A 20,107-nucleotide genomic window follows, 5' to 3' on the forward strand; every position below is an offset into this window, starting at 1 on the left:
ATAACTTTAGACGTGGCGGAAACAGCAAGAGACCTAGAAGTAGAAGTAGAACTTGAAGATGCGACTGAATTGCTGCAATCTCATGATAAAACTTGAATGGATGAGGGATTGTTTCTTGCAGATGAACAAAGGAAGTGCTTTCCTGAGATGGAATCTACTCCTAGTGATGATGCTGTGAACATTGTTGAAATGCCAACAAAGAATTTAGAATATTACATAAACTTAGTTGGTATAGCAGTGGCAGGGTTTGAGAGGATTGACTCCAATTTTGAAAGAGGTTCTACTGTGAGTAAAATGCTATCAAATAGCACCACGTGCTACAGTAAAATGTTTCCTGAAAGGAAGAGTCAGTTGATGCGGCAAACAAACTTCATTGTTGTCTTATTTTAAGAAACTGCCACAACTACCCCAACCTTCAGCAAACACCACCCTGATCAATTAGTAGCCATCAACATTAAGGCAAGGCCCATCACCAGTAAAAATGACTCACTAAAGGCTCAGGGGATCATTACCATTGTTTAGCAATAAAGTGTTCTTAAGGCAGGTACATTGTTTTTAGTCACAATGGTATTACATACTTGATAGATTACAATATAGCATAAACATAACTTTTACATGCACTGGAAAACAAAAAAAAAATCATGTGACTTGCTTTATTGGATTCTTAGCTTTATTGCAGTGGTCTAGAACTGGTCCTGCAATATCTCTGAGGTACGCCTTTATATCCAAAGGAATGGAAATCAGTATATCAAAGAGATACCGGCATTCCCATATTTATTGCAGCACTATTCACGGTAGCCAAGGAATGGAATCAACCTAAGTGTCCATCAGTGGGTGAATGGACAAAGAAAACATGGCATACGTACACAATGGAATACTATTCCACCATAAAAAAAGAATGAAATTCTGTCACTAGCAGCAACATAGATGGAATTGGAGGTCATTTATGTTAAATGAAATAAGCCATTCACAGGAAGACAAGTATTGTATGTTCTTATTCAAATGTGGAGCTAAAAAGGTTGACCTCATGGAGGTAGAGAGGCTGGGAAGGTTAGCGGGGGCTGGGAGGTGGGATTTAGAGAAGTTAAGAGGTACAAAAACACAGATTTGTATCTCGAACTTATTTGTACACGCAGATACGCACCCTACTAATAGTAGGGTGACTATAGTTAACAAGGATTTATTGTATATTTCAAAATAATGGAAGATTTGAAATGGTCCCATCACAAAGAAATGATCAGTGATCCCAGTTACCCTGATTTGATCATTACACATTATACGCATGTTATCAAAAGATCACATGTACTATATTAATATGTACATTTATTATGTATTAAGATTTGAGGTGCTGTGTGTGCCTGAGGAGTTATAGGGGATGCCGGTGGAATGACCATCACGTGTGGCAGCTGGACAGGGCAGCGGCCGATCGCCATTGTGCTCTGAGGAGAGAAGGCAGAGCTTCCCCCTTTATTTCCTGGCTGGTGAAATCCTGAGAACTGGGCGGTCAACTATGCACCAAGTTTTCTCTGACTACAGAGCTCCTATCAAACGAATGGGTAGAAAAAGAATGGTGTAATAATAGCTAACCCTTCTTTAGTGCTTCTTATAGTCTGGGTACTGGGCTGAGTGGTTTATATGTGTTATATCATTAAAACTCAATCTCTGGGAACGATTGTTAGTACTCAGTAGGTATACTATTATTATTGTCATTTTACAGATGAAAAAACTGAGGCTCAGAGAAAGTGAGCAAAATGGCACTGGGGGCAATTAATACGTGGCAGGGCTGGAACATGAAGCTGCAGTCTGGCACCAAAGCCCATTCATGGAGCCAAAACTCAATGGTCTACTTCTCAATAGAAGACTTTGCCTTGTGCAAGGTAGTAGAATGTCTAAAACCATCAGAACATCTGTGTGGATGGCACAATGCGGTGGCAGATATGTACCAGGGACCTAGACGTGGAGGGAGTGAGGAGGAAAGGAGCAACGTATGCACCTCTGGGGAGGCCCTAAGGTCTCCTCAGCCAATTCCTAGGGAATTTAACTTTAAAGGACACAGAGGGTAGTTTTTAATGCAGGTTTTACTTTTAAGTCATGAGGGATGACTTTCTAAGCTACAGTTCCTTCTGATACGATCTTAAAAGAGAAGCACCATGAAGTGATAAACATAGCAGCCCAGGAAGATTTAGGGACAGCCTAGCGGAGGGATTGGAAACACTGAGTCTGGCTGTGTCCCTGAGGGTGCTGGTGCTAAACCCACAGCATAGTCCATATAAGTCAAAGTTTCATTCTCCTTGTGCCCACACTAAGCTGATCTGCCCCAGTGCAACAGGGAGACGCATATGGTCAAGAGAATCTGTCTTTCACGAATAGATTTTCTCCTCTGACCTGGTGAGAAGTCCTTATAAAGAAGTATACGTGAATATATGGATGTGTTGGGCGTCAGCTGTGCATGTGGCCATCAGCCGGGTGAGTGGAGGAAGTTGGAAGTATTCAGTGTTCACTTCCATGTGCTTTTCAGAGACATACCTGGTGAGCTCTCTGAAGATACACAATGTAGGGGGAGAGATATGCACGTGAAGCAGCACAGGGCATGTAGCTGGCACTTGGTAAATATTAGTTTCCTTCCCCTTTCTGTGTGTAAGGCAAGTTGTACGAGCAAAGCATCAGCAGCTCAGAGAATGCAAAAATAGATCTCCATGTGGGGATGTGGCCTCTTTTCCCCAAGTGTGGACCAGATGTCAGGCCGCCTTGTGAGTACTCAAGGAATGTTACGGCTTCCTTCTTCAGGACTTCACTGCTTCTCTCCATATGGAGAAGGCTCCCTTTCCATGCACTTCCTGGATCTGAAAAACAAGAACAAGAAAGAGGATGGCTCTAAAGTCTCAGGAAATGGACCTTTCTATATTCTCCCTTTTAAAAAGCATTTGTATGTATGTTTTTTAGGTCTTGTCGTCAAGTCGGATACACAGCTGTCATCTGTTATGTCAGTGATTTAATAACATAATAAAAATTTATGGAAAACCACAAGCCCATGGATTTTTTTTTTTTGGAGTGCATTTATTCATCATTATTTATGATTATTTTTAATCATTTACTGAGGGCCTGGCAAGGTGCTGGTAATTCAGAGATAAGGAAGATGTCATCCTTTAAACTTGAGAAGCTTGTAAATGGCAAAGAGATATAATCAATTGTGAATGGAGTGTGATAGATGGCGTCAGATTTTATATGAAGTAGAATCAGGAAGGCAAGAATGGCCAGCTCTGAATAGAGTGAGGAGGGAAGATCAGAGATGATCCTTGAATTGTGTCTTGAAGAATGAGCAAAAAGTATATTCATGGAAAGAAAGGATACAATATAAGTGACTTGTTGAGTTTTTCTTGGCTGATACTAAGAATGAGTTTTCATTAAATATGCACCAGTAATTCACAGGAAATGATCAGGTCAGAATGTTATGGGACATGGGTTTGAAATATAATGAGAGGGGAAAAAAAGAGAAAATTTAAAATGTATATATATGATGGCTAATACTCAGCGGGGTTAAATCCCTCCTGCCCAGATAAGGAGAACTTTGCCACCTGGCAAGGGACCTGCGGCTCTGCACTGCCAGGGCAACAGAACCACACGTCTCAAACGTGGTGTTTAAAGAAGACGTTGGGAGGTTAGAGGCGGTGTAATGGATGGGATTTGACAGTTGCTGTGGCAACACACCCACTTCCAGAACATGAGTGTTAGTGGGAGGGGAGGCAAACTCGTGGTACTTGCCCTGGGTTGCCCTATGTCCCTTACCACCTGTTCTACGCCAAAGGTATGAACAAATTCAAAAGGACAAATGCCTCACATAGCTGATGGCTACCTGCTTTTGTGGAACTGACCCTGGAATAAGATAAGAAGATGAGTAAATCAGAGAAAAGACAACAGGGAAATAGTGTGGAGGAGGAGGGGGAGGCCAGAGCAAGCAGTGTCAGCTCCTTTCAGGTCAACATTTCCCAGAGTTATATTAGAATGTATTGACTAACTGGTAGATTTTTATGGGGGAAAATGCAGATGGCATCTGTGTTTCTAAAATGCCCTTTATAGAAGCAGTAGTGTAGAATGCTTTGGGGCATAAATAGTCCTTGGAGTAGCAAAAAGACAGGTTAATGCAAAATTGGTTGGACAGGTTTTGGTTGGAGGCCTGAGTGGTTGCCTCTGGAGCACCACCTTCTGGTAAGTCGTGGGTATGACATGGTGCAAATATTCCTGAGGTGTGGGTGGTTGGTTTCCTTACAAGGCAGGGTTTGCAAGCTCCTTAACATCCACAGGGACTGTTTTCCTCTGGACCAGTGGTTCTCAATCTTGGCCTCACATGATAATCACCAGTGATATTTTTTAAAGAAATTTAAACATTTGATTACAAAAGTAATATACGATTGTTGTAAAATAAGACTGTACAAAGTGTACCTTGAGTTCCCATATTCCATTTCCAGATTTAACTATCCACAGTTTCTGCGTACTCTTCCAGACGTTCCCTTTGTGTTTATAAGCATTAATATACATATATGTGGGTGGGTGGGTGTATATTGTGTGTATGGGAATATGGAAATATATGTATATGCATACAATACATAGTGTGCATCTTGCCTTTTTCATTTGATATTTTTTGGAGATTTTTCCATATTAATTCATATAAATCTGCCGGCTGCATAGAGCCTATGGTCTGGATATGCCATAATTTACTTAACAATGCCTCTAGGGATTTAGATTGTTTTCATCATTGGATTCCATTCTTCGTACACTTCTGTGGTATATCTAAAGTTTTCATTCCTAGATGTGGAATTGCTGGATCAAAGTGTGTAGGCTCCAAAAGAATTGAACTAGTTCACACTCCCACTAAAAGTGTGTGAGAAAGCTGTTTCCTCTTTCATTCAAAAAAAAAATTTTTTTTACAGAGCCCAGGCCCCATTTTCAGATCTTCTGGGTGAGGTGGGAGGGGAGCTGAGTATCTGTACTTTTACAGAGCTCGACAGGTGAGGCTGATCTGTAACCGAGGTTGAGAACTTATATATGTTCTCATCTATGGTCTTAGATAGAGGGTGTAAAATTAGGAGACGCGATTCCTCCTGATGATGCCTGGGTCATGTCCTTTCGGATCCAAACTGCAAGATCTCCTTTAATGTGGTTAATTGGGAGAAACTGAATGACCCACTTCCTCTGAAATTTCTGTTAAACTGGAGTTCTTTATTTAGACAAATGTGAACATTAATCCTTCTTTATTAAGATAATGTATGATTAAAGCAACAAGAGCCAGAGAGGTACCACCTAGGTTCTGTTTGATACTTTTCTTGTTATTCTATAGTTGTGTGTTCATAAACCATGTTTTCTTTTTATAGGCTTTCAAGGAAGAATTATCTAATTGCTTTTGGTGTGGCCTCAGATTTCATTAGCAGTAGGTAGAGTTTGTAGATATTGAAAGTCTTTCTCTTATTTCAGTTTGAAATGTCCCCAGGTTATCACATAACTTTGGGAACTGGAAGTGTCTCTTTTCTCTTGCTTAGGTAGCCTCAATAGATTGAAAGAAAATGGACATCTCTTCTTCAGAAAACCTGTTCTAAGAATTATCCATCTTAGGAAATTACTTTGGTTATTGTTCTTCTTTACTGCCTGCCTGAAAAAAATTTCCCATCCCTCATTTATTTGATCCTTTCCTTTGAGGCCATGACTTACCACCCTCTGCTGTGTTCCTCTGTCCCCTGAGCAGCTCTAAGGGGTGAGAGGCCCCTACTCTCACCCCTTACACGCCTACCAACCTGAAGACCATGTGTCTTCATCTAACAGCATTTCTTTCTTTCTTTCTTTCTTTTGTTTTTTTGATATGGAATCTCACTCTGTCACCCAAGCTGGAGTGCAATGGTACAATCTCGGCTCACTGCAACCTCCGCCTCCCGGGTTCAAGTGATTCTCCTGTCTCAGCCTCCCAAGTAGTTGAGATCACAGGTGCTCCCCACCATGCCCGGCTAATCTTTTGTTTTTAGGAGAGATGGGGTTTTGCCATGTTGGTTGGGCTGGTCTCAAACTCCTGACCTCAGGTGATCTGCCCACCTCGGCCTTCCAGAGTGCTGGGATTACAGGCATGACCCACCGTGCCTGGCCAGCATTTCTTTCTTTTCCTGTTTGAAGAAACTGAGTCCTGTCTACTCCCACCCAGCATTTGCCTGGCATATCTTCACAGTTGATCTCCTTATCAACCAACTGACTCCCATGATGAGGTCAGATTAGATCCCCTGTTAAGGGGGTTTATGTGGGGAACTACATACTTATTGGGATGGGAGTTTGTCAACATACTCGAATGACAAAGGACTTCAGAGATGTTGGAATATTCTTGGTCTACCCAAAGGTTTCAGATCACGGTGGAATTTCCTTCTTACATAGGTCTGGTGGGCTTGGGGTTTAGAAGCTGAAAGAAAACGCATGGAACTCAGAATCTGATCTTTTGATGATGACTTCATATCTATGGTCTGTTTACCCAAGAGGCACACAAATCTTACCTTATGCCTGTGAAATATAAAGGCAGATTTTTGTCCCATGAAGGTTTCTCCATAGACTACATTAAGCAGGAGACAGATGGGTTTAGCTTGGCTAATCTTAGTGCAAGCTGGAAAATTTCAGTTTTTCCGAAACAACATATTTCTAAGAAATTGTCTGGTCTAGAATATTATTCTAGTGTATGTTAGGGAGCTGTATGACTATAAAGCAAGGCTGAATTACTGCAGGCCTATAAATATGTGTGAAAATTTACCTACTTCTCCCTACCAACATGGAGGTGGAAAGAAGTAGGTTTAATAAACTCCATTTTTATTATGTGTGTAAATCAGTGGCTGTTCGGCCATTTTTCTCCTATGTGGGACTTGAATTTATAGGAGAAAACCTGAGTGTATGCCTTTTTCCAAGTCTTGGCTTGCATCTGAATGTAAAAATCAGATGCATGCTCAATGAATGTTAATTCAGATTATAGATAGCGGTAAACTATATAGGCTGCTCTGTGGTCTTTTCTTTCCCTCTGCCTGCGTGACTGAAGATCAAACTGTCACCTCCTTCTAATCTAATTCTTCCCACAATACCTCATCACAAAGGTATATATCAGTTGGTCAGTAACAGGACTTGTGCAGTGAATACTTACATGAAGCAGACACTGAAGTGCCCGGCAAGAACTGCAAAGGCTGATGGTATTAGGAGATTGCTCACCGTACCCCAAATGAGATGCCAGAGGCATAAAGTCCATTTCATTTAGGTACCAGATGACTCTGTGGAATTAGCTGATTTGTCCCCGATAATCCATATTCTTTAGCATACACTTTCAGGCAACTCTTATTGCTTAGCAACACTTACTTAGTAACCTCTCAGAATGATCATTAACTAATAGGAAGACAGCCTGTGGTGCCAATTGTAGACTGTTGAGGCTCTTTCGCCTGCTATCCTGCCAACTTCCGTAACCCATGCCCCCCAAAACATACATTCTCCAGACATGAAATCTAAAAAAATGAAAGTTGATGCAGGAACTTCATACACTAGATGCAATAGACAGCAAAAGGAAGCACCTACGTTAGCCGTGTTTCTTACCATACCAAGGTGCTCTTACAAACACTTCTAACAAAATGTTCCCAAGGAGAATAGAAGGCAGACACCTAACATCCAAGATGCATGTCATCACCTCAGCATGCCTGCCACACATCTAGCGCACTGCAGCCTTGAACTCCAGGTCTCACGCGATCTTCCCACCTCAGCCTCCCAAGTAGCCAGGACTACAAGCATATGCCACCATGGCTCGCTTTTGAAAAGTATTTTTTGAAAAGTATTTTTGAGAGATGAGATTTTGCTGTGTTGCCCAGGCTGGTTTTGAACTCCTAGTCATATTGTTCCTCATTTGGTTTTTTTTCTTCTTCTTCTTTGTTAAGAGACAGGGTCTTGTCCTGTTGCCTAGGCTGGAGTGCAGTGGCACCATCTAGTTCACTGCAGCCTCGAACTCCTGGGCTCAAGCGATCCTCCTGCCTCAGTTTCCCAAGTAGCTAGGACTACAGGCACATGCCACCACCAGGCCCAGCTAATTTTTGAAAAATATGTTTTAGAGATAAGATCTTGCTACATTGCCCAGGCTGGTCTTGAAGTCCAAGCTTCAGATTATCGTCCCTCCTCAGCCTCCCAAAGTGCTGGGACTACAGGTGTGAGTGCTTAGCCTTCCTCATTTGTTTAACCAATATAATAATGCAGCCACTTGATTAGGAGGCACAGTGATTGCTCTTGAGGGATCAACAGTGTAACTAGGGAAACATCTCTGGTCAGTCCCATTTCACTAGCCTGTTCAGGAACTGGTTTACCTCCTACCTGTGTGACTTTTCCTAAGTACCTTTTACAGAGTCCTCCTCTTCCAGCTGTACCTAAACTGTCAGTGTTCCCCAGGACTTTTTCTTTGGTTTTCTTGCTCTGTATTCTTGTTTGGGGAGATATCAAGATTATAACATCTGCATCTCCAATTTACATTGCCTTTCTATAGCCTACATTGGTATATGAAGCTGAGATCCACGTGCTCTAGGCTTCTTCATCTGGGCACCTGAAACTCAATGGATCTGCAATGAGACATTTTATTTTCCCTTAAATGTACTCACTCCACAATATTCCCTATTTCAGTGAATGTCAACACCTCCTTTCCAGGTGTCCAGGCCAGAAACCTAAAAGTGAATCTTGCTGTCTCCTTCTCTTTCCCCATGTTCAGATGGCCACAATTCATGTTGCTCCCATCTCATTAATAACTCTTGAATCCACCTAGTTCTCGGCTGTTGATGTAGGGGAGCCGTCACCATTCTGGGTTCCCCTGTAATCCAAGTTCTGCCAGGTTGCCACAACAATCTTTCTGGAATGAGTCATCCGGACAAGGGAGTCCTTTGCTCTAATTGCATCGATAGTTCCCCGTACCCTTGAAGACAGAACCTGAACATCTAAGACCCTTCTCTGTCTGTCTCAACCTTTACCATTCATTTTACCCCCCGAGCTCCAGTTACACCAGCTACTCTCAGTTCCCCGACTGGCCCGTGAATTCTCTCATATCTTCGTGCCTTCACATATTTTGTTCCCTCTGCCTTGGTTACCCTTTATTCCATTTATTTGTCTGGCCAATTTCAAGACTTGGCCAGGATGGCAACTCCCTCTAAAGGACACTTCCTGTTGTCCCTGCCCTCCCTCCAAAGATAGGGATTTCTGATCAAACTTTGAACTCCAACCTGTGACTCCCTGGGCAAAGCCCTTTTATAGCACATATTATTGTGCAATCTAATAACCTTTTTACTTACCTATCTGCACCTCCAGACTGCATGCTTTTAAAGTTTGGGTTTTATTTATATATTCTCAAAGCCTGGCCCATAGTAGGTGCTCAATGAAAGTGTTTTCAGCAAATGAGTGTCTTAATCAACAAAGATATAGTTTATCATTTTCTGTGTAAGGCAGTGGCATGTCATTTGCCTGGAAAGATTTTCAATCTCGTTGATTAAAAATTATAGAGTCACTTGATCTGATAAAAGAAAATTCTCAGTGTAGACGTTGTGAAAGAAGTTAGGAGGAATTGTCACCAACACTGGTGTAGTCAGGAGTCAGAGGGCTTGAATTAGACCTTGATAAGGATGTTAGGACAAGTAGAAGTGAAGAAGATATGAAGCAAGAGTGTCTAGAAACAAAGCAGACCAGTGGCTTGAGCAGAGAGCACGAGATAGGAACAATATGCCTGGCTGTGAAGGTCTCTCCCCAACAGACAAAGATTTCAGAGTAGGAGTCAACGGGAAGCCATTGGCTTCCTTTGATCATGGTGGAGATACTCCAGGAAGAGTAATCTGGTGGCTGTGTTGGCAGATGGGATTGCAGGTGGCAAAGACCAGTTAGGAAGATTTTGCAGTTGTCCAAGTCCCTCATGACTGCACCTGTCTTGTGACAGGGATCTGAAACACAAAGGAAAGCCTTCACTGCACTCCAAGAATAATTTATTGCTAGATCTGGAAGGAGCCTTTGCTATCATCCCAAACGTCTCATCCTATTATTTAACAGGTGGGCAAACTGAGGAGTAATCTCAAGGTTGCCATAACTGATGGGGTCTTTGGATTCCAATCTTTGGCTCATTTTCCCAACCTGTCTGGGAAATGGGTGGTTAAAGTTTAAAGCCTGGCAGAATGGGGGAAATAGTTCAGAGGCATGAGGTGACCTGCAGGAGAGGCTGATGGTCTATAGGAGATTGGTGGATGAGTTTGGCTTAAACATGTTGATTTAGAAATAACAGAGGGATTGGAGGCAATGACCAGCAGTCCACAGATCAGTTTAGGACTCTGTGAACTTTAGTAGAAGAGATTACAGAGAACACTGGCTAGGAGCCAAGGCAAGAAGGCTTTGGAAAGGCATGTTTACTTTTGAGTGCTTAACTTACAGACTCATGTGAGAAAGAATCTGTGGATCTCTTTGAGAAGTTGCAGAACCACAGACACACCTGAATCCTATTCATGTTCATCCAGAAATGCAAACTTTAAAACAACCTTGTTTTTCTTCCTTTGTTTTGTTTAGCTTGGTTTTAGGGGGTTGAGGGGAGGGAAGGGTGTCACCCAGGAAGCATATGGGTCATTTGTTTGCAGTTCACATGGTTTCTCAGTGAACATCAGCGAATATTGTTGCTGATTTCATCTCCTGCTTCACTCTCTCTTCTAAATCAAAACAAAAAATTTAATGTAGCCCAAAGGAGAATAGTCAGTTTAATAACTAGCCATGGCAGCTCTTTGAAAACTGCAGGTTTCAAATAACTAGGCCTGCACATTTTCACCAAGTCAGACAATTAAAGAGACTCCAGGGACCTAGGTGGCGCTGATTCAAGTGGTGCATATTGTCATTTAAAATGGAAAGTCTGTTTCTGAAAATAGACTCCAGGTATGGGAGAACTTGCTTCTCTGCCCCCTCGGTAGCCCATCCTAGGGGGACCGAGATAAATTGCTTAGTGGCTCGATTTCTACATAGTTAAAATGGGCCCATTTGGCCCTACCTACTTCACAGAGTTGTTAGGAGGGCAGAGTGAGGCTATAGATAGGCAGCACGTCATTGGGCTAGTTCTGCCAGATGCAGAATGTTGACAAAAGCAGAAGTCCCTTCCCCTCAGACTCCTCTGAGGAAAGCTGGCAGCCTTGACCACCATCGCTGCTCTGCACACCATAGCAGGGATATGAGAAGGGGCTGAGGTGAGCATTGGACTGAGGGCTCCTCCAGCTGTCTCTTGTTGCCTGTCCTCTAGTGTGTAGAGTTGCAGTGTGGCTTGAAATGGTCATCACACCCACCATCACCATGGCAGCCCTGGGAGAAGGGACTGACTGCTACTCTCTCAAGAAGGGATAACTGTTGCACAAAACACTGCAGATTTTGAGCTAGCCAGCAGTTGACCAGCTGACCTAACCTCCCGTTTTCCAGGTCTTAACCTACCATCCATTCCCTACAAGTACAGAGGAAATTAGAAAGCTACCCTTCTCCCACCATAGTTCCGTAACTTTGGGATGGAGTGAGAAGCATGGCATTGTTACCAGGTGATAGGGCTCATTGTCCAGTGCACTAGAAGCCAGTACTATGGCACTGGGTTTTTAAGTAAAGAAAAGCTTTTATTTCATATCGACCAATAAGGAGACAGGATCCAACTCAAATCTGTCTTCCCTGTGCTTCCTGGCTTTCAGGCAGCATTTGTATTAGAAAAGGTTTAGGGGATGGATTTCGGGATTAGCAGGTGATTGGTGGCAGGAAGGGTGCGGTCTGGAAAGTCCTTGGGCATGCACAGTTATCTTTCTGTGCATCGTCATGGATGGTTTGTGCAAATTCAGTGAGGGGGGTGAATGTGAAACGTGTGGTGGAAATTCTGGCTATGACGTCAGTATGCTTGTTCTGTGCAGACTCCAGTTGGCCATATTGGTCCCAACCAATTTTAGCCAACTTTACCATCTTTCATTTTTTATCTGCCATCCGGTAAGCTCAAGAATTTCTATTTAATTCTTGAGTCACGGGTTTAAGTCTCTGGGGCATGGTTTCAATATAAATGTGGGAAGGGGGAGGCTGTTGTGACCATCCCTACCCACATCAGTGGGCCCAGACCTGAAATATACCTCATGCGGGTGTTTGTCTCTGGTACCGTGGGTTCATTTCTGGTCACCCTATGATATTTCCTTGCCCTAAGGTGCTGGCACAGCTATCAGGTAGGAGGAGGCCAAGGTAGAAGGCACAGAGCCATTCCTGCCTCACCTGCCACAGGGTGACCCCACATGTCTGGGGAGAGGCTCCCGGCCCAGGGAAGAGGAGGTGGAAGTTGCTCTGTCATGCCATCATGGGGTCCATGGCGAGAAGGCTCGTGGGCCACATGCCTTGGCCACGAGTTGTCATGTCTGTTGTACGCCACCTTAACTGACTTCTAACAGGCTGTGGTTATGAGTTCCACTGGTCTCACCTCTCAGTTGGTTCAAGGAGGCAGGTTTTGCTGACATCATAGGCAAGGAAGCGTGATGATAAACACCACTGGAATGAGAGGCCTTGTTAATCCAGCCTAAGCTCCTGCCAAGTTAGAAACTGACGAGTCTAGTCAGGGCCACTTTGAGTACTGATGCGTGATCGCACGGCAATGTGCTGTCCTGGGCACAGGATCACACTGGGTGACATCTAACAGGCTTTGCTTGGGCTGCAGCGAGAGGGACATGGGAGCTGGGGAGTGTGGCAGGAGGGCAGTGTGGACTCACCACCTGCCAAGGGGCCTTCCCTCATACTGTCCATCGCATCCAGCACCCTGAGGTGGGCATCATTTCTCCCACTTGATAGATGAGTGAACCAGACCATGAGGCACAGTAACTGGCCCCAGGCTTCACACAACTATGTAGTGTCAGAGTCATGATGAATCCTGTTTATCTACAACTTCTGATGAACTTAGCTACCTCGTGCAGGACAGGCCCAAGGGAAGGGGCTCAGGTCAGAGTGGGAGCGTTGAAACAGGGTTCAAACTGTCTGTCTTTGTCCAAACCAAACGTTAATTTGCATACTAATAGTTTAAGGGCATAGATATAATACAGACCTCCCCCAAGAAGTGACCTTTGAAGCCAACTTCTTCTTCATGTGATGGAATACATCAGACACCCTGTCTGCTGGGAATCCTTACCCTTCTAGTGAGCCATGGTCTCTGGCCTATCCAGAAGCTCCTTACAAATACAGTGCATGAGATGTGGCATTGACAGGAGCCTTGGCCTATGGGTCGGCAGTTGCTTTGTCAAATGCAATCTTGCCCTTGGCACAGCTCGCCATTCAGGAGGATGGAGGGAGTGGATGAGAGAGAGGGAGGTAAAAGAAGAAGAGAGGGAGGCCGGGCGCGGTGGCTCAAGCCTGTAATCCCAGCACGTTGGGAGGCCGAGACGGGCGGATCACGGGGTCAGGAGATCGAGACCATCCTGGCTAACACGGTGAAACCCCGTCTCTACTAAAAAATACAAAAAACTAGCCGGGCAAGGTGGCGGGCGCCTGTAGTCCCAGCTACTCGGGAGGCTGAGGCAGGAGAATGGCGGGAACCCGGGAGGCAGAGCTTGCAGTGAGCTGAGATCCAGCCACTGTACTCCAGCCTGGGCGACAGAGCGAGACTCCGTCTCAAAAAAAAAAAAAAAAAGAAGAAGGGAGGGAAAGGAAGCAGGAGGCCTGGCTGCCTGGAGCTTCCTTGGGCTCTTGCCCGTGAGAGACAGCCATACCTACCTCTTTGGGGTTTGCCAGCTCTTGTCCAGGAACCTATTGGGCTAGAGAGGAGGGAAACTGCAGAGTCTCCCCTTTTTTTTCTCTTCTGAGAAGGAAGTGAAGTGGAGCAGAAAGAGCATGGGCTATGGTTTGAGCCCACTGGAGTCTGTACTCTACCTGGCCTCCCCTTGGCTTTCTAGCTGTGTGACTTTAAGCAGGTGGTTTCACCCCCTCTGCCTCTCCACTTTTTCCTCCTTACTATGTGGGACACAGTGCCCTCCTTGCAGAGGCTGATGGTTCTGTGGGGTGTTCTGCACGAGGCTCCAGCCCAGGTCCTGATGCAGGACTCTCATTCTGGAAGGCCAGGTGCCTGGCTCTCCTTGGGGCACGGTTAGGCTTCCTGGCTGCATTCCTGGGGCATTTGCGTGAAAAAGAACATGGGTTTTACCGTGAGAAGGATGGGGAAGTGAGTCTCTGTTTTTCCATGTGCATGGGCAAATTATTTAGCATATCTGAGCTTGTCTTAAACTTTCTGTTTTCTATTCCTTTATTTCCACATCTGGAAAATGAGTATCTGAACCATTCTACCTTCATATAGCTATTGTGAGAACTAAATGAAATAATACCTCTGAAGAACCTTACTGTCAGTATTACTGATATTACCAGAGAGGTGGCTCATGTTTGTAATCCCAGCACTTTGGGAGGCCAAGGTGGGAGCATTGTTTGAGCCCAAGAGTTCAAGGTTGCAGTGAACTATGATCACGCCACTACACTGCAGCCTAGGAGACAGAGCAAGACCCTGTTTTAAAAAAAATTACTGATATTGATTATTCAGTAGGCCAGGGAAGCCTGTCTACCAGCCTGCAGGACGTCATTGCATTCGCCTGCTCAGTAAATGGTAACAGACAGACTCTCTTCCTAATGTTTACACATAATGGATTGAACTGGCTTTTTAGCATCATGCTTTACCCATATTTCTGTTGACAGCCTGTTACTGTGTGGAGAGAATTGCTGGATAAGAGCCACTAAGATCAAAGGATCTTTACAGTAGGCCTTTCAGGGTATTTGTTCTATAATCATGGACTGAAAACTTACTGAGCACTTGCTGTCTGAATGAGGCAAAAAGGAAGAGTGTGTGTGTGTGTGTGTGTGTATGTGCGCGTGCGTATGTGTATGTGTATTCATGATTTGTTTTGTATGCGTATGTGTGTGTGTATGCATGATTTGTTTTTACCTTAAAATTAGTACATCAACCGTGTAATGTGCAGGACATTTAAAAAACGTCAGAGCCATGACAGGTTCCCAGCTACTGGGATCCAGGACACTCTCTTTGTTCTTCTTCTTTATTTCTCCCCCTCCCTTTTGATGCCTTTCTTACCTTCCATATTACCTTTCTTTATTCTTTCTTTATTTCTTCTTTGAATCATTCTTGTATTTCTTCCTTGGTTTCTTAATTTCTCTTTCTTTCTCTTCCTTTCCTAGTACACTTCTGCCCTCAGGTCGTAGATGCGTTGAAGGGCATCTGCTGCTGTGGCCTTTTGGATGGGAACCCTCTAGGTCTCAGCTAGGTTGGTTTATCAACTATAATATATTCTTCAATTCGGTAAAACAGCCTGCAGCAGAGCAACATGCTTTTACCTCCTCTTTTTTTTTTTTCCTCATCACATTTCCTCCCTCTCTTTGGTTTCTTCTTCCTTTCTAGGGGGTTGAATGGTCTCCTCTCAGTGGCATTTTTTTTTTTTTTTTTTTTTTCTGAGACGGAGTCTTGTTCTGTCACCCAGGATGGAGTGCAGTGGCACAATCTCGGCTCACTCTAGCCTCCGCCTCACAGGTTCAGGTGATTCTCCTGCCTCAGCATCCCAAGTAGCTGGGATTACAAGCGTGTGCCACCATGCCCTGCTAATTATTTATTATTATTATTATTATTATTATTTAGTAGAGACAGGGATTTGCCATGTTACCCAGGGTGGTCTCGAACTCCTGGCGTCAAGCAATCTGCCTGCCTTGGCCTCCCAAAGTGCTGGCATTACAAGCATGAGCCACCATGCCCAGCCTTCTCTCAATAGCGTTTAACACAGACTCCTGGAACATACATGTGCAAAGTGAAAAAAATAACATTTTTCATTTCTGATTTTGAAAGTGAAGATACTCATTATAGACAATTTGCAAAATATTGAAAATAAGAATTAAAATTAGCCCCTGTTCCTTCCAGAAGTCCCTGATAGTATCTGAGGGGGGCGTTATGTCCAGTTGCTCAGTAGCTTGTGCTGTCCCCTCCATGCAGGTTCCATCTAGAATCTGGGGCAGCAGCAGGTAAGGCCAGGTCACTGTCCCGTGGGGCTTACATGGGAGTAGAGGGAAGAGATCAGCAACATCAAACAAATGGAAAAGATCGTTTGAGATGGAGATAAATATTGTAAAAAAAAAAAAAATCAAATAGGGTGGTTTAATGGATATCAAGCAGGGGTAGAGGAAAGTCAGAGGGTTCGAGGAATTGGCATTTGTGCTAATGTCTAAATGATGCAAGAGGACTAGGCAGGCAGAGAGCAGAGGAAGAATGTTTTAGGTAGAGAGGAAACTAAATACAAAGGCCTGGGTAGAGTCACATTCAGGGTACACAACGAGCAGAAGGAAGGCCGGTGTGGCCAAGTGTATGAGTGAGGTAGAGCCATGGATCTGATCATATGTGGTAATGGGAAGCCTTGGGAGGGTTTGATACGGGGATGTGACCTGCATGGGTCTGCATGTTTAGAGTTATTTTCTGGTGCTGTGTACCATGGTGGGGACATGGGAGATCGAAAAGGGAGAATGGTTAAAAGTTGCAGTAGTTCAGGGGACAGACAGTGCTGGCTTAGACAAGGGGAATAGTCTGTTTATTTGATTTATTTTCAAGTATCTGTGATCTATTATCTGTGTTTTGTATATGTGTGTATATGCAGACCATTTATTGCACACTTTCCAGGTACTACAGATTGTGCTAAGCACTTTGTTTGTGTATATTATCTAATTCATTTTTCACATACCCCTGAGAATCAGGCATAGTAATCTCCTTTTGCACATGAGGAAATTGAAACTCAGGTAGGTTAAAAAAAAGAAGGGGGAAAATGTCAACAGTAGTCCCTTTCCCCAATACAGACCTTATTAGGATTTAGAGAGGCCTTTTGGGGGGTCATTTATTTACAAAGGCTCAAGTTTATAACATACAGGTGACAGAATCAGCATTCAAACCCAGGTCTGACTCAGGTCTAATTTAAATCTGTCCTGTACAAATTTAAATCCTGCTATAATGTTAATGTGGGTGTAAACACTCTCTGCCTATACAATAACTCAGCTTGTAGGTGAGTCTCCATTGCCATGAAAATGTTTACCAGACACTCACAAAAACTCACCGTACACAAATAAAGGCTTATTGTTCACTCATCTGTAATTGCTGTGGGTTGGTCAGGTGGCTCTGCTGATCTTGGCTGGACTCACATATCTAGAGTTCAGGTGATTTAAGTTGACCTAAGCTGGCCTGTTCTTTCATTTTCCAGCAGGCTAGACTGGGCATGTTTATGGTGATGACAGAAGTGCTACAGTAAGGGGCAGAAACATGCAAAGCCTCTTTAGGCCCAGCATCAGAACTAACACTGTCATTTCTGCCACGTTCTGTTGGCCAGTGCAAGTCAGAGACCAGCCCAGATGTGAGGGGTAGGGAAATAGGCTCTGCCTGGAAGTGCAAGTCACATGGAATAGGACATGAATGGGTTGGGAATGAGCCTTTGGCCATTAGGACATTAGTGCTTTTGCAGAGAGGACTTGTTGGACAAATAACAGATTCTTGCTGTGGGAATGGAGACCAGCTACTGTGGCCTCAGGGTCCAGAAAGCCCATATCCTTAGGCTGTATTTGTGAGTTTTTAATTTAATCTTTGTATATATTGTGAGCACTCTTTGTTGGCCTTATAGTGTTGCTATCGTCTCCTAAGTCAATTGGCTTCCTGTATCTAAAAGGATTTTCAGAGGCAGGCATGGTTTGTAGCAAAGTCAGCTGTAATCCCTGATGATGCTGTCACCATCGGGGATGGCAAGAGGGTAAAAGATGCTATTTCCAGTTATGACTACATGGGATCCAGGAATTCGACAAGTGAACAGACCCTAAACTGGTGATGAGGAGGAGGGCAGAGGTGAGCAGGAGGGAAAGATTTGGCACCAAGCTTTGAATCACTAGGAGTTTCACCCATCTCCTCTAAAGGAAACACTTTGGCCAAAATAAAAATTGTCTTCTCTTTCCTCAGCCTTAATTGATAGAGGATAATGTTATCAGCTGGCTAATGCTCATCAGTGATCAACATTAGACTATTGTGTTTTGACGTTACTGCTGCAAATCTCCTGCTCTATTTACTTAACTGCCTGAATGAGGAGCACATCAGAAAGATTGCAGGTGTTGCAATTAGCCTTGAGGATTAAATAATAAGTAACACAAACACTATGATTTGTGACTTTGATGCAGTCATAAATTTAAAAAATAAACCATTGACTAGAGAAGAGATAAGGACACAGAGTGCTGCTGTTCCCTTCACTGACAACTGCTTGCTAATCAGCTAATAGACACAAGCTGCCAAATTCTTGCTAAAATATGTAAGAATATGAAGTATCCTATTTCCAGTTGTACTATTTGGAAGTTTAGCCATGCCCAGTCTGTGACAAAAGTAGAGGCCAACTTTGGGTTTGAAGGTCACTTCTATTCTCTTTCCAGATTTCTTTAAGCACTTTATTCCACGCTTTCCTCCAGAAACCCTCCTTCGTTCTTCTGGAAGTGACTTTCAGCAAGATGCTTGTAGAAAGAAAAAAAAAAATGTAACTGCAGAGGCTACGTAATGGGGTTGATCTTGTCCACTATGGATTTTTTTTTTTTTTTTTTTTTTTGAGGCGGAGTCTCGCTCTGTCGCCGGGACTGGAGTGCAGTGGCCAGATCTCAGCTCACTGCAAGCTCCGCCTCCCGGGTTCCCGCCATTCTCCTGCCTCAGCCTCCCGAGTAGCTGGGACTACAGGCGCCCGCCACCTCGCCCGGCTAGTTTTTGTATTTTTAGTAGAGATGGGGTTTCACCGTGTTAGCCAGGATGGTCTTGATCTCCTGACCTCGTGGGAGGCCCGTCTCGGCCTCCCAAAGTGCTGGGATTACAGGCTTGAGCCACCGCGCCCGGCCTAAACATTATTAACAAAGATTGAAAGAGTTGGAACTGCCTTACCTTGTCAGGTTGTATCTACTATGATACTAGAACAAGGCTTTATATTGAAGGATCTGAAGAATTAAAAGCATATATTCCTTAAAAGTCTGGGACAAGCAGTGATCATTCGTCTCAGCCTCTCTTCTCATTGTCTTGTATAACCTGGCTAATGCAGTGAAATTGAAAATTATTTAAAAGAATGTAGGAATTATAAACATAGAAAGGATGCCACCTCTATCTATAGAGGCAGAAGATGAGATTGTTCACCTAAAAACTAAGAGAAGTTAGAACTGTTGGAACTATTAGAACTGATAAGAAAGTAAAGTGGCTGGATATAAACCAATAGCTTTTAAAACTAGTAGCTTGCTATATAGCAGCAGTAGCCACTTAGGAAATATAATAGGGTAATATACACTAGTAACAACTTTTATAAGACATTTAAGGAATAAACTGAAATGTGAGAGGCTAAAATAAAGAAAACTATAACTGAACTGATACATGTTTTTAAAAAAGCCCACAAAAAATAAAAATGGAGCGCATACTGTGGGTGTATTCAATATTTTGAAGATAGTTGTCCTCAAATTAACCTATGAAATGCCAAATATTATTATATTTAAAATGGTAACTTCAAATATAACTTAACCAATGTATTCTGAAACTCACCTAGAAGAGTATATGTATAAAAATACCTTAGAAAATTTTCTGAAAAGAGCAAATAACCAATAAACATGCGAGATGTTCAGTGTCGCCAGTAACCAGGGAAATGGAAATTAAAACAATAGTAAGACCAGCCTGGCCAACATGGTGAAACCCTCTCCTAAAAATAGCCTCTACTAAAAAATGCAAAACAATTTTAGTCTCTACTTAAAATACAAAAAAACTAGCTGAGCGTGGTGCTGGGCGCCTGTAGACCCAGCTACCCGGGAGGCTGACGTTTGAACCGAGGAGGCAGAGGTTGCAGTGAGCCAAGGTTGCGCCACTACACTCCAGCCTGGGTGACAGAGCGAGACTCTGTCTCAACAAAACAATAGTAATAGTTGTGCATATCATATTGGCAACATTTAAAAAGTCATATTGTGGGACAAGTGCACTCTTACAAATGGTGGTGCAAGTGTAAATATGACATTTTTTGGAGGACAGTTTGGCAGTAGGTTTTTAAAA

The 20,107-nt window shown here is 43.4% G+C and overlaps 1 protein-coding gene and 2 long non-coding RNA genes across 12 annotated transcripts in view; 1 reads left to right on the forward strand and 2 right to left on the reverse strand.

Moving 5' to 3' along the window:
* Window positions 1-20,107, forward strand: part of HLF (HLF transcription factor, PAR bZIP family member) — a 60,509-nt gene that overhangs the window by 26,978 nt on the left and 13,424 nt on the right. The window lies entirely within an intron of this gene.
* Window positions 1,111-15,347, reverse strand: LOC117067260. Its single transcript, XR_004430674.1, has 3 exons — window positions 15,116-15,347; window positions 6,322-6,433; window positions 1,111-2,843 (listed from the first exon to the last, which is right to left on the reverse strand). It is a non-coding gene; the product is annotated as an uncharacterized LOC117067260 (long non-coding RNA).
* The window catches only part of LOC117067258, a 79,894-nt gene continuing 76,946 nt past the window's right edge, over window positions 17,160-20,107 (reverse strand). For 7 of the 8 annotated variants that reach the window (XR_004430669.1, XR_004430668.1, XR_004430666.1 and 4 more), the window contains one exon: window positions 17,160-17,309. This is a non-coding gene — a long non-coding RNA (uncharacterized LOC117067258). Of the gene's footprint in view, window positions 17,310-18,504; window positions 18,553-18,967; window positions 19,021-20,107 lie in introns of those variants that run through there. The other variant, XR_004430670.1, reaches the window with a different exon arrangement.

The sequence above is a fragment of the Trachypithecus francoisi genome, unplaced genomic scaffold (assembly GCF_009764315.1).
Source record: "Trachypithecus francoisi isolate TF-2019V2 unplaced genomic scaffold, Tfra_2.0 Lachesis_group20, whole genome shotgun sequence".
Taxonomy (NCBI): domain Eukaryota; kingdom Metazoa; phylum Chordata; class Mammalia; order Primates; family Cercopithecidae; genus Trachypithecus; species Trachypithecus francoisi.